The sequence below is a fragment of the Asterias rubens genome, chromosome 2 (assembly GCF_902459465.1).
Source record: "Asterias rubens chromosome 2, eAstRub1.3, whole genome shotgun sequence".
Taxonomy (NCBI): domain Eukaryota; kingdom Metazoa; phylum Echinodermata; class Asteroidea; order Forcipulatida; family Asteriidae; genus Asterias; species Asterias rubens.
In genome coordinates this window covers 9727338-9739230 of record NC_047063.1, presented here as the reverse complement: position 1 = coordinate 9739230, position 11893 = coordinate 9727338, and the positions used below count along the sequence as shown (strand labels likewise).

At 38.3% G+C, this 11893-nt stretch overlaps 1 long non-coding RNA gene across 1 annotated transcript; it reads right to left on the bottom strand.

The window, feature by feature from the left end:
* Positions 1 to 8810: 8810 nt before the first annotated feature.
* On the bottom strand, positions 8811 to 10448 carry LOC117307327. Its single transcript, XR_004521071.1, has 3 exons — positions 10408 to 10448; positions 9647 to 9846; positions 8811 to 9090 (listed from the first exon to the last, which is right to left on the bottom strand). It is a non-coding gene; the product is annotated as an uncharacterized LOC117307327 (long non-coding RNA).
* Positions 10449 to 11893: the final 1445 nt, after the last annotated feature.

The window sequence follows — 11893 nt, the reverse complement described above, 5'->3', positions numbered from 1 at the left end:
ATAACAACCGGTGACTTCGTGAGACTCACTATGCATAAAATAACAAACCTGTGAAAATTTGTCTCAATTGGTCGTCGAAGTTGCGAGATAATAATGAAAGGAAAAACACCATTGTCGCACGAAGTTGAATGCTTGATTTTGAGACCTCAAATTCAGTCCTCATAAAATCAATATCTAAATAAAATGAGGGCTCTAAATCAAATTCAAATATTTAAGTGGACAACAACTTCTTTGTCGAAAACTATACGTTACTTCAGAGGGAGCCTTTTCTCACAACATTTTATACTATCTCCATTGCTTGTTACCAAGTAAGTTTTGATGCTAAAAATTATTTTGAGTAATTACCAATAGTGTTTACTGCCTTTAATACCGACATGTGGTACCTGGCGATTGATACGCTGTAATGGAGACAACACTATTATACGATGTTTAATTTGGCTGTCTCGGCACTGTGTTTGCTTATTATCAGATGACACTCCGAAGCAAACATGAGGGAAACTGTCAGAAATTTACCAACGAACCTAATTTGGTGCATCCTATTAAAGACTCTGTACACTATTGGTAATTGTCAAAGACCAGTCTTCTCACTTGGTGTATCCAACATTAACATCAAATAACAAACCTGTGAAAATTTGAGCTCAATTGGTCATCGAAGTTGCGAGATAATAATGAAAGAAAAAACACCCTTGTCGCACGAAGTTGAATGCTTGAATTTGAGACCTCAAATTCAGTCCTCATAAAATTAACTTGATCGATAGCAAACAGGGAGTTATTATTGTGAGTCATAATTTGAGTTTTGAGGGCCGAAAGACCTTTTTAAATTCATCAGTTTACATTTGTTTATTTCGGCTGTAACTATTGTTATCAGTGTGAATTGAATACTGTTGTATTGCAATTACAACACACCAACGTGACAGTACAATTCCGTTGTCAAGTCTGCTCGTAAGTTGCAACACACTGAGGACAGAGCTAGTCAAATTGGTAAATCTTGATCTTATGATCTTGATATGATGGTTGATCGGCTTCTTACTACGAACAACACTCAATGAGGTTAGGTCAGGAGAGAGGAACTCCTAGTCGATTCTGGTAATTTTAAAGTAGTAATTTCTTTTCAAAGAGTTGGTTTGTGTGTCAGCTATGCTTTTTTCCCCCTCCTTATACATCATAAAACAGTCATCTAACTGTCACAGTGCCTGAAAGGGGGTTTTGTGTTGAGTTCACTGCCCAAATTCTATAACGTCTCCCAACGACATTTACAACAAAAAAAACGTTTGAGTTGAAGTTTACAATTTGTCCAAAAGCGAGCAGTTAAATTTCAAATAAGGTTTTTTTTTTAAACCGTCATACTTTGAAAAGTATGAATTTAATAACCATACATGGAGCTGATCCATAAATCGTGTCTTTTGCCAATATTTTCGAGCAAGCTCAGGTGCTCGCCAAAGAAGAAGAAGAAGAAGAAGAAGAAGAAGAAGAAGAAGAAGAAGAAGAAGAAGAAGAAGAACTAGAAAGCACGGTAGCTGTATTTGAGCAAATACGGGTATCTCTGCCCGGCGGGGGGTGGAGCATAATATTCTGCATGGTTTATGTTGCACTTGGAGAAATGAAAATTGTGTGTGTTTTGGGGGTGATACAGAACAATCTGTAACATGAAGCTTATAACTCCGGCAGGCACAGCGTGTAACAATAGCAATATATTTATATGAAAGTACACACAACCATCAATAGAATATCGTCAGGTTGTCAGTTGTTGTCAGTTATTATCGTCAACTGTCGGTTTTTTTTTCAGTGCGACCGCGTGACTAAAACAACTTCGTTCCCATCCATCACACGGCAGATCGTGTGTTTTTTTTTTTTTTTTAATGTTGCAATTTTTCATCGGCTTCCAAGCTTTAGGTACGAGGGTGGCATTTGTTCCAACAGCACTCCGCACTAATGACGTAAGAATACCCGGATGTCAGACAAACTTTCCACCACACGGGTCGTCAGTACACACTCACACGCCGGTAATCGTGCAGTGCACAAAAAACTAACATGTACGCGCGCGGCAGAGTGTTTTTAACGTTCACGGTGCAGGTCACACTGCGACCGGAAAATCCCCCATTGCAATAACGTGGGGAAAAGCTTCGGTGGTGATCGTCTCGCAGCGCAGCGTAGAGGATTCACTCATGACGTGACTAAAACAACCTCGTTATATTTTTACGTTGCAATTCTGATCGGCTTACAAGCTTTAGGTACGAGGTTGGAATTTTTGGTTCCGTTTTTTACGAAACCGCGGCTTTAGCTTGGGATGTCACTTGGGCTTCGGCTTGGGCTTCGTCTGCCTGTTTGAAGCCCCGTTAGAAAAGCACATGTTTTCTAAATAACTGACGGAGCCTAAGCCCAAGCCCAATATGTGGCCACGGTTTTGCAAATGCATGCTGAAGAAGAAGAAGAAGGAGAAGAAGAAGAATATCCACCACAAGGACAATATCTCTGCCGTTGCACGGGCAGAGATAAGAAGAAGAAGACAATTTTGACTTTGACTTTTCAACAGGAATGTTATTGCCTCAAAACAACAATACAAACTAAATGAGCTGTTCAATTGAATTTAGGACAAACACTATCATATTACTAAAAGACAAACAAATTATTCTAAAAAATATATAAAAAAGCCATTGGACACTTTCGGTAAACATTATTGTCCAAGGCCCACACTTCGTGTATCACAACTTATATATAAGATAACAAACCTGTGAAAATTTAGGCTCAATTAGTCATTGGAGTCGGGAGAAAATAACGGGAAAACCCACCCTTGTTTCCGCACGTTTCGCCGTGTCATGACATAAAATAAATCCGTAATTCTCGATTTCGAGAATTGATATTGTTTTAATGTTTTCTCAAAAAGTAAAGCGTGTCATGGAATACAGTTTCACCATTACCTTCTGTAAACCCTGTAAGTTATTTGTAAATATGTCAACTTTTATGTGGATAAACATAGGCCCATATTTATTTGATAAATAATTGTAAACCAGCTGTGTAAACCAGCCCTTTGTAATCCAATATCTGCTAAGCGAATGCGTATCAGTTACCATTACATAACCAAATTATACATTTTAACTTAAAGCCTCAATCGATAGCAAGGTTTCCTATTACACCTTGCGTGTGGTAGATGCATTTGCTTTGTGCACTAATCTGTTGACAGCAAATTAGAGGCTATGCAATGGAGGTGAGGGGTTCAGCAACAATTTTCTTCGTTTTCTCAAATAACTATAAACGAAAAGAAAAAGAATAATCAATAAGCAACTTGGGTATTTGTACGCGTGTATTTGAGTGACGGTTGCGAGTAAACACTAAAATACTGCGTGTCTGATTTCTCAAATGTTTAATACAAGATTTGTCACAAAAGAATAATTTTTAGTCTGAAAACTTACTGATTATGAAGTTCAATGAATGAACCGTTTTTCTGTGAAATTCTTTTCTCTATTAATTGCGTTTCTCAGCAAGACTCCAAAAGCACCAAAGTGCCCTCGCTGAATATTAGTGAAAACAAAGGCCCTCCATTTGAGAACACTGTATCATTAAACCAAGTTTGAAAAACCAGCAAGAGATGATTTCGGTTGTGACAACCAAAATAATATGATGACTGCTATGTGTTTTCAACCAAATAAAGGACAGTGTGTTGACATGCTGGAAATTGTGCACGGTTTTCAACATTTTCTCCCGACTCACAGTTAAGGCCCGAATGTAATACAGGTTTGCCTTTTCAGGTGTACTCCGGTTGATCACACACAACATGAACATTGTCTGCTATCTATTTTCAAATCCTGAATTATGCGTTTATTTATGCCCCTTTTATAAATATAGAGACTTCCAAAATGGGACACCACTCATGACTACACCGTATTCAAAATGATGATGAATTTATATTATGAAACTCAACACAACCTTTGGCCGGTTATTAAGTATAAAGCTACAGACTCTCCCCCTCTTTCTCTCACTCTCCATTGATATAATTTCATTTTGTTCTCTCGCTTTTGAAATCTACCCTCAACCGGACTTCAGATCAAAATACGGGATACAGTTACTACTGACAAGAGCGCAATAAAACGGGTATTAGGTATCAAGTGATTTCCATACACCCATTGTGATTTATAATTCTTTGCGCGTGCGGAATTAAAAAAGCTAATTTTTATTTTGACGGATGCGGGAGATATCACTTTTGTTCTGATCGGGGTGATGTTGTAAATGATAGCTAGCATGTGCGTCATGTGTTTTCGTTTGACACTTCCAAAAGGGCAACTCACAATGGTCATGTACACAAATACAGTTTAAAGGCACTGGACGAACACTAGCGGTTACTCAAAATATTTGTTAGCACAAAAACTTACTTGGTAGCGAGTAATGGAGATTGGTTGATAGTATAAAATATTGTCATAAACAGTTCCTTTTGAAAACGTAGATTTTGAGAAAGAGGCAGTTTCTCACATAGATATTAAAATACTTCGGGCCTGGAGCCTATTATTAGGCATCTGAAAGCCAGCAATGTTTGCAACAAGGGTGTTTTCTATGTTAATATTCTGTAGGAACGTCGATGACCAAGTCAGCCCAAATGTTCACAAGTTTGTTGTTCCATGCTTATGTTGGAAAACACCGGTTAGAGAATACTGGTCATTTGACAATTACCGCAGGTGTCCAGTGCCTTTAACTTGGTTTATGAGGCAGAAGAAACCGAAGTAATGTTTAAGCACCTTATGTCATGCGGTTCAAGAGCCATTGCTTTTAACACCGTGTATGGTGAAGGCCACATGTCAGCATATGCTGATTGTATTTTAATACTTCCAATTGTCTTTAACACCATACGCCATGATGGACCACGGAGGCAGAAGCTGGACTGTGCCGCAGAGGGGCGTTTTTTGGTTTGAAGGGAACATCATCAACAATCTGGCAGCATCCTTTGTGTGCAAAATTGGTGTATCAGTGTCCAATGGTAGATTAAACCGATTGATAAAACTTTATTAAATAAGCAAACAATTTTGGCTTAAATTAACACTGATAATATCTGGATTTGTAAACAACACACCACAGGATAACCAACACAATTGTTACAAAACGGTAATCACATAACATGTGGGAAAAGCTTGTTAACATAAGCCGACAACGTTTCACATCAGGGGCGTTACAACCAATGGGCCCGTTGCTGTAATATGTTTTATAAACAATATTGTTGCATATTGCTTGTTAATGGTCTTCGGCTATTGTTTGCTTATCCTGAAAATCACGTGGAAATTTGGTTGGTAATCCTGTTTTTATCAAGGAAGAAATTTCATGCTAAGCAAAGTTTGGTGCTTATGCTCTTGAAATTGGGCCAAGGTATAAGTTTGCTACCCGAATGTCCTAATAACGTGTAAAAAAAACCATTATTTATGTATAATTGAGATTGAGCATGAAACTTATAATTGTGGTGGACAAAACAACGGCCAACCCATTAAAAAAGCTAATTAGTAAACTAAAACATGTTCCTTTTAATTTTGAACAAATGGAATAACGTGAGTGGTGAACCATCAGTCATACCATGGAGGTAGGTCTTACTGATGGCTAGTAAACAAAGCTTGTTAAAGGGACACGTTGGCTTCGGGTTGCGCTTTATTGGGCGTTTTTGGGCTATGACAGGCGTTTGATGTAAAATGATTACGGTTGGAAAGATGTTAAAAAAGTAGAATATAATGATCTACACAAACATGCCTTAGAAATGCTTCGCTTTTGCTAACTTTCTCGAAACAAAACACTCCGCCATTTATGGGGGTCAAGATTTTGACTCCCATAAATGGCCGCCAAATTCACTAGTCTTATTTCCAGTCGCAGCCTTTGAACTATACGACTGAGCAATTATTAACCATTTTACGAACCCCATTTGTATCTATCTCTTCCTCCATGGTTACCAACAACAAAAAAACAGTTCATGAACAAAAATAAAAGGGCCTACGTTGAATTAACTTTTTATAAATCTATCTAAGCAGCAAGTTCAGCCCACGTCCCGGGGCCGAGCGGCTGCCGTCCAGCGGGCCATCATCCCCCGCGGCCAGACCTCCCCAGACGCACTGAACTCCCCGTTCTTGCTCGTACGATGTAGGATTTTAGCGGGGCCAGTCTAGTAATGCGAATACTTTGTACACGAAAGAATGTCTAGTACCCGTTTTACTAATACTAATAGTGCATGTGATTCTGTAGTCGTGTGTCTCTTTTTGCCTCGGGCCTTTGCAGCAAAAAGACGAGATTATTTAATACCAACTAGCGAGTGGAGTTGAAACAAAACTACAGCTAGAGAATTCATCCTCTCATAAAACATCTGCTCAGACATGTCGGAGAGGCGTTTACCGTGTTTACCGCGTAAGTATAGTATGCAATTGCGAGTCACATATACCCCACAGTTCGTTTTTAGATACAAAATTACAGGGACTTTACTTCTCTGTCCTTTCTCTATGCTGTTTGCATGTACATGTAGAGTCACAGGGCAACAGGACAGTGGTGTCTATCTAATACTAGTCCATCGCCATAGGATATATGTCACTTGTCTTATTTGCCAACATGATCCTTTCTTCGGGGTATAAAAAATGTTTATGTCTATTATGGGGATGTAATTCCTTGACCTTGGTCTTGGACGGTACTATTTGAGGTAGCTCCTGTTTACATTGCTCAGAATCATTTGACAGCAAAATTTACTGTGCGATGCATCTGAACAGGGAGCACATACTGCAAATGGTAGTTGGCAAGGAAAGCTAAAATAAAGCAATACTCTTGTCCACAAAAATGAAGCTTCCATAGGCCCTTTTCGAAACCACGGCTTCGGCTTTGGATTCGGCTTCAGACTCCGTCCTCTTGTCTGAATCCCTACGCAAAGCACGCTCAGTATTGTCCAAACATCTGCGGGGCCAAGCTAGCCCGAGCTGAATCCAAAGCCAAAGCCGTGGTTTCAAAAAGGGCCATAGTCTAGAAGAACTCTTTTCAAAAATTACAAAACAAAATCAGAAACGGGGAACAATTTTATTATTTTGTAACATTTTTGTATTGATACTTGATTGCCAGGTCACAGTGAAAGTTGGGTGGTGATGTGATTATTGAAGCCGGTATGGACAAGAAAGAGTACACGTACATCAAAGAAGTTTTCCAAGCACGGTTAGATGACAACCAGCTTCTTCGCAGGACAGGAAAACTCTGCTAATTAGGCCTGGGCGACCAGTGAAAATTACTAATCGACTAGTCGCACCTCCATCCAATAGTTGCGACTACGACACTAGTCGCGACAAATTTTTAATTATCACGATGCACTGTGGCAATGTCTGCCGCAAGCACAATATAGTCTAATTCAAGCGGAAAAGATTGAAGATTTGTGTCACTGATGTCTGACTGTGTTCTGTAGGTAAATTATGTTGTCATGAATAGTAATGAGCGACTAAATTGGTTCACCAAACAGGTAGACACAATTTTTTTAAAACTATTTTTGTAGCACGTTTAACCGGATAGTTGAAAACAATAGTCGCGACTCGACTAAGGATTCAATAGTTGGAGTCCGACACTAGTCGCCCAGGCTTACCGCTAATGGTGCAAGGATGGCTTCTACCCACAGCCGCCATCCCCCCCCCCCCCTAATACCACCACCACTACTACTAACAGAAGAACTTGTAGCAAAACACAAATCCAGATTTTCCACTTCTTAAATTTAATTTCCACAATTTGGCTACAAAAATGTCTGTACAGGTGTGCATAAGACATAAGGTCAGTGCATTATTAGCATTATTGGCAAGTTCTAGAGTTTGTATGTAATCAAATAGAATCTTTGTCACAAATTTATAGGAACTTTATAAAACAATATGGTCAATTTATTGAGACATGTTTTTACAATTCACAGCAGTACACGATGTTTTGCAAACATTAATTAAATTTGTCCTTTGTCAAAGAACACTATAGTCCCATGCAGTATCCTTAGTAATAGTTGGTGTATCTCCTCAATATTTATGCATAAAAATAATAAACCTGTGACAATTTGGGCTAAATTTGGCAATAAAAGCTGCAAGAAACAGTGAAAGAAAAACACCATTGCAGTATAGAAACAAGTCCTTTGACATGCCTCTCATCATGTAGACTTTATCAAGTGAGTTTTATGATCACAAATTAGTAATTACCAACATCTACGGTATAAAGTCCCTTTAGAGAGACCAATGCCTTAAATCGAGTGATTTGGTTGTAAAATGCATTGTATGGTTAGAAAGGATGTTTTAAAAGTAGAATAGAATGATCAACAAAAGTATGACTTGAAATTGGGTGGTTTTCCTTTAAAACTTTTACTTATTCAAACTAACATGGTCTGCTAGTCAACAATATGACTAGTTCTAAAACATCATTCTAAAACAGCATTTCATAACAGGCATGTGGTTTGAAATCAAAATACACTTGCAAGGGTTAAGGTTAAAAACTTGAAATGGCACTGTGTTTATCAAACTTGTTGCATCTATGATCCATGTCTCTTTATGAATACAGAATAAAGATATTTCAGATAAATTTATTTGAATACAGATTGTTTATGTTTTTGCATTTTGTTGTTCTTGTGTTTTTTGTTACAAAATATCGAAATCTCAAATAATACAATAAATATGATTGTATAAACAATTGGCCATGTACTTCAAATTAAACTTAATCATATGTCGTTGTGATGAAAACAAACTCTGCTCACATCACATTCAATGATTTGTTGACATAAGTAATGTGCAAAAAAAAAAAATAATAATAAGTTTAAGTATTGACATGTGTTAATTTAGGAATAAGAATCTACTTGTTGACAACGGGAAATATTGCCATTTGTTAAACCTGTTTTGCATAAATCATGTGTAAATGAAAGTTGAAACTATCTGGCAATATACCCCTGATTTTACAAACAGAGTAACCAGGTAGTGTTACTCTATTTCCAGTACCATTCTGACATGACACATGTTGTCTGTGAAGGCTGGCTGGGTGGCAAAGTCATTTGTTGTGTACATCATGCTGCCCTGGTGTACATGTCATTCCTGTGATGTCGTGCCAACTCTAATGGTGGTCCAGAACAAGGTGCCTCAAGATCTTTTCAAATATAAACACAAACATTTTTGAAACAATTAACAAAATAAAAATTGGTTATTTGTTCATGTATATGGAATATATAAAACCCATGCACTTGATGTTGATTCATTAAAGTGACATTTTAGCAAATACTACCTCCCTGCAGCCGATTTCACGAAACTTTACGCAACTGCGTGAGTCCACTTGCGCAATTTTAATGGCGCAAGTTGCTCCATAAACGTTGCACAAGTGGACTTACGCAGTTGCGTAAAGTTTCGTGAAATCGGCTGCTGGTCAAAGACATGATGTTATTAGGATGTGGCTGTTCAGTGTGAAGTATTTTGGTAATGCAACGTTGGCGAAGGAGGCTGTTTACAAGTAACTACAATGAATGAAAGCTTAAATTTGTGTTTCCTTATTAAATGTTTGTTTACACATTTACTTTGTTTCCTTTTTTTTTTGGGGGGGGGACACAGATCAAAATATCATGTAACAAAACTGGACTGCTTTGACAGTACATGTGTATATTGTTATACATGCACATGCCATTGACAGTATGAAATAATCAGTCTCTTACTGCCAAGTTTGAGAAGCATTCATCCGGCCTTTGTTTGCAGCATGACCTGTCCTGTTGTGTTGGCATCTCCCTACAGTTGGTACAAACCCACCAGCTTGGCAAGAGCTTTGCGGAGGTGGGTGATGTGGACTTGGAGGTGCCGGGTTTGATGAGGTCTCCAAGATGTTTACGCCAAGTCCTGGCATCTGCTCACATAGTACCTTCAACAAGAAATTGAAAACCATTGATATAACTTATTATATTAGTTCTCGAAAATTTTATTTTTTATTGTTTGAAAGGTCACACTTCTTTGAAAGAATTCGGGTTGACTTGGGTACGAGTTGACTTGGGTACAATATTTTGGGTAAACTGTTAAAACTATACAAAAAACATTTCATAAATCTGTACTATTTTTAAAATGTACTTCTACAATTTTTACAAAAGCCCTCCCCTTCCCAGCCAGATAAACGACTCTTTTAATTGTAGCATCAAAGTAAATTAGGGTAAATTATGCCAAGTCATTAGTACGCTGGGCACTCGATTCAAATCCCCACCCCCATCTATGCACCGAGTGAATAGATCTACAAAATTATATGTAAACTAGTCATAGTACATGTACATTATGTACTCTCACAACTCAGTGCTGCGGCTGTCTCATGGCTGTGAATTTACGTGTCATGTCCACAATAATAACTAACAATAACATTGCATTGGGTATAAACAATCACGGTCCGTTCTCTCTCTCTCGTCGGCTAGTCCATGTCCCACTACATTATTCTTACCCTGATTGGCGAGGTGTCCTTTCCTTCTTTTTGGACGTGTCTTCAATCATCTCTTTGCGTAGAGCAATGAGCTGAATCTGTGTTTTTCGGCGATCCATTTTGACAGCAAAATGGTGTGTTTACATTTCACACAACGTCGTATGGTAGAGAACGGTATATTACCTCGTGTTCTTCTGGTAGGTTTACCAGGCCATTGGCTACGGCGCCAGCCTAACTGCTGTGCATCGCGCATAAACGGACGATCGTTTTGACGGCTTGAAAAACGTATATATTTCGCGGGCCATGTTTCGGGGTCAGAGGTCAGTGTTTGTTTTTTTTAATTACCATTCTCTAATTACAACACATTAAATGTGTTTTATTGCAAGAACAACTCTTAATAAGTATAAGGAACACCCTCAAACGTGAAATTTTGTGAAATCTGAAGGCAACGTGTTCCTTTAATAGTGTTAATGGGCCTCGCCTTCCAAGATGTGTCAGAACTCCCACCATTAACTAATAAGCCGTTTAAGCTCGCGGTATGCCTCAACCTTAGGTATTCGCCAACGGCAAATACGTTAGATGTATTAAAGCGTAGAGTAGGGAGCCTTGCTCTATGATTAAAGGCACTGGAGGCTAATGGTAATTACTCAAGATAGTTGTTAGCATACAACCTATACTTGCGGGCATTGGAGAGCTGTTGATAGTATAAAACATTGTGAGAAACGACTCACACTGAAGTAGTTTTTCGAAGAAGAGGCAATTACTCACTTCTAAAAAATATTAAAATACTTCAGGCCTGAATGAAGCCTTTTATTAGGCATCTGAAAGCACATAATTTTTAAGGGACAAGTTTTTTTTTCTGTCATCCTCTTGCAACTTCGATGTCCAATTGAGTCCTAATTTTCACATGATGTTCGCATATTTTTTTATGTTATACAAATATGGGATACACAGCAAGTGAGAATACTGGTCTTCGACAATTACCAAGGTGTCCAGGGGTACATTTCACATCTTAGAACTTGCCCTATGAGCTGTTACAAACTCGATGGAAGTCCTAAGTTAACTCGCCACTCGAGATAACCGATTGTCTTAAACTCTTTGTGAAATCCCACCCAGTGTCTTAATGGACATTGCCTTCAAGATGTACCATGTGATACCTTAGAGAAAGACGTCACCCGTAGGCAAACACGTTAGATGTATTATTACGTCATTCCAACATGACCGACAGTCAAGATGTTTGTCATCAAGTTAAGGTCTAAAAGAACGTACCTTTTTTTAAAAAAGGGGATTGTGTTTACGCATCAATCCGAAACAACCTTCCAAAAGGCACGGACGGGGCGTGAAGGGTTCATTGTTATAAAACAAGCTAATTATTTCCAAATGGCAGGAAAATACAAGAACGTGAAGGTCGAACGTGACAGCTTTTTGATTAATTGGGGGTTTTGACACTTCGATATACATGTAGTTGGAAAAGGAAATGAGTTTTTTCTTTCTTCATATAATACTA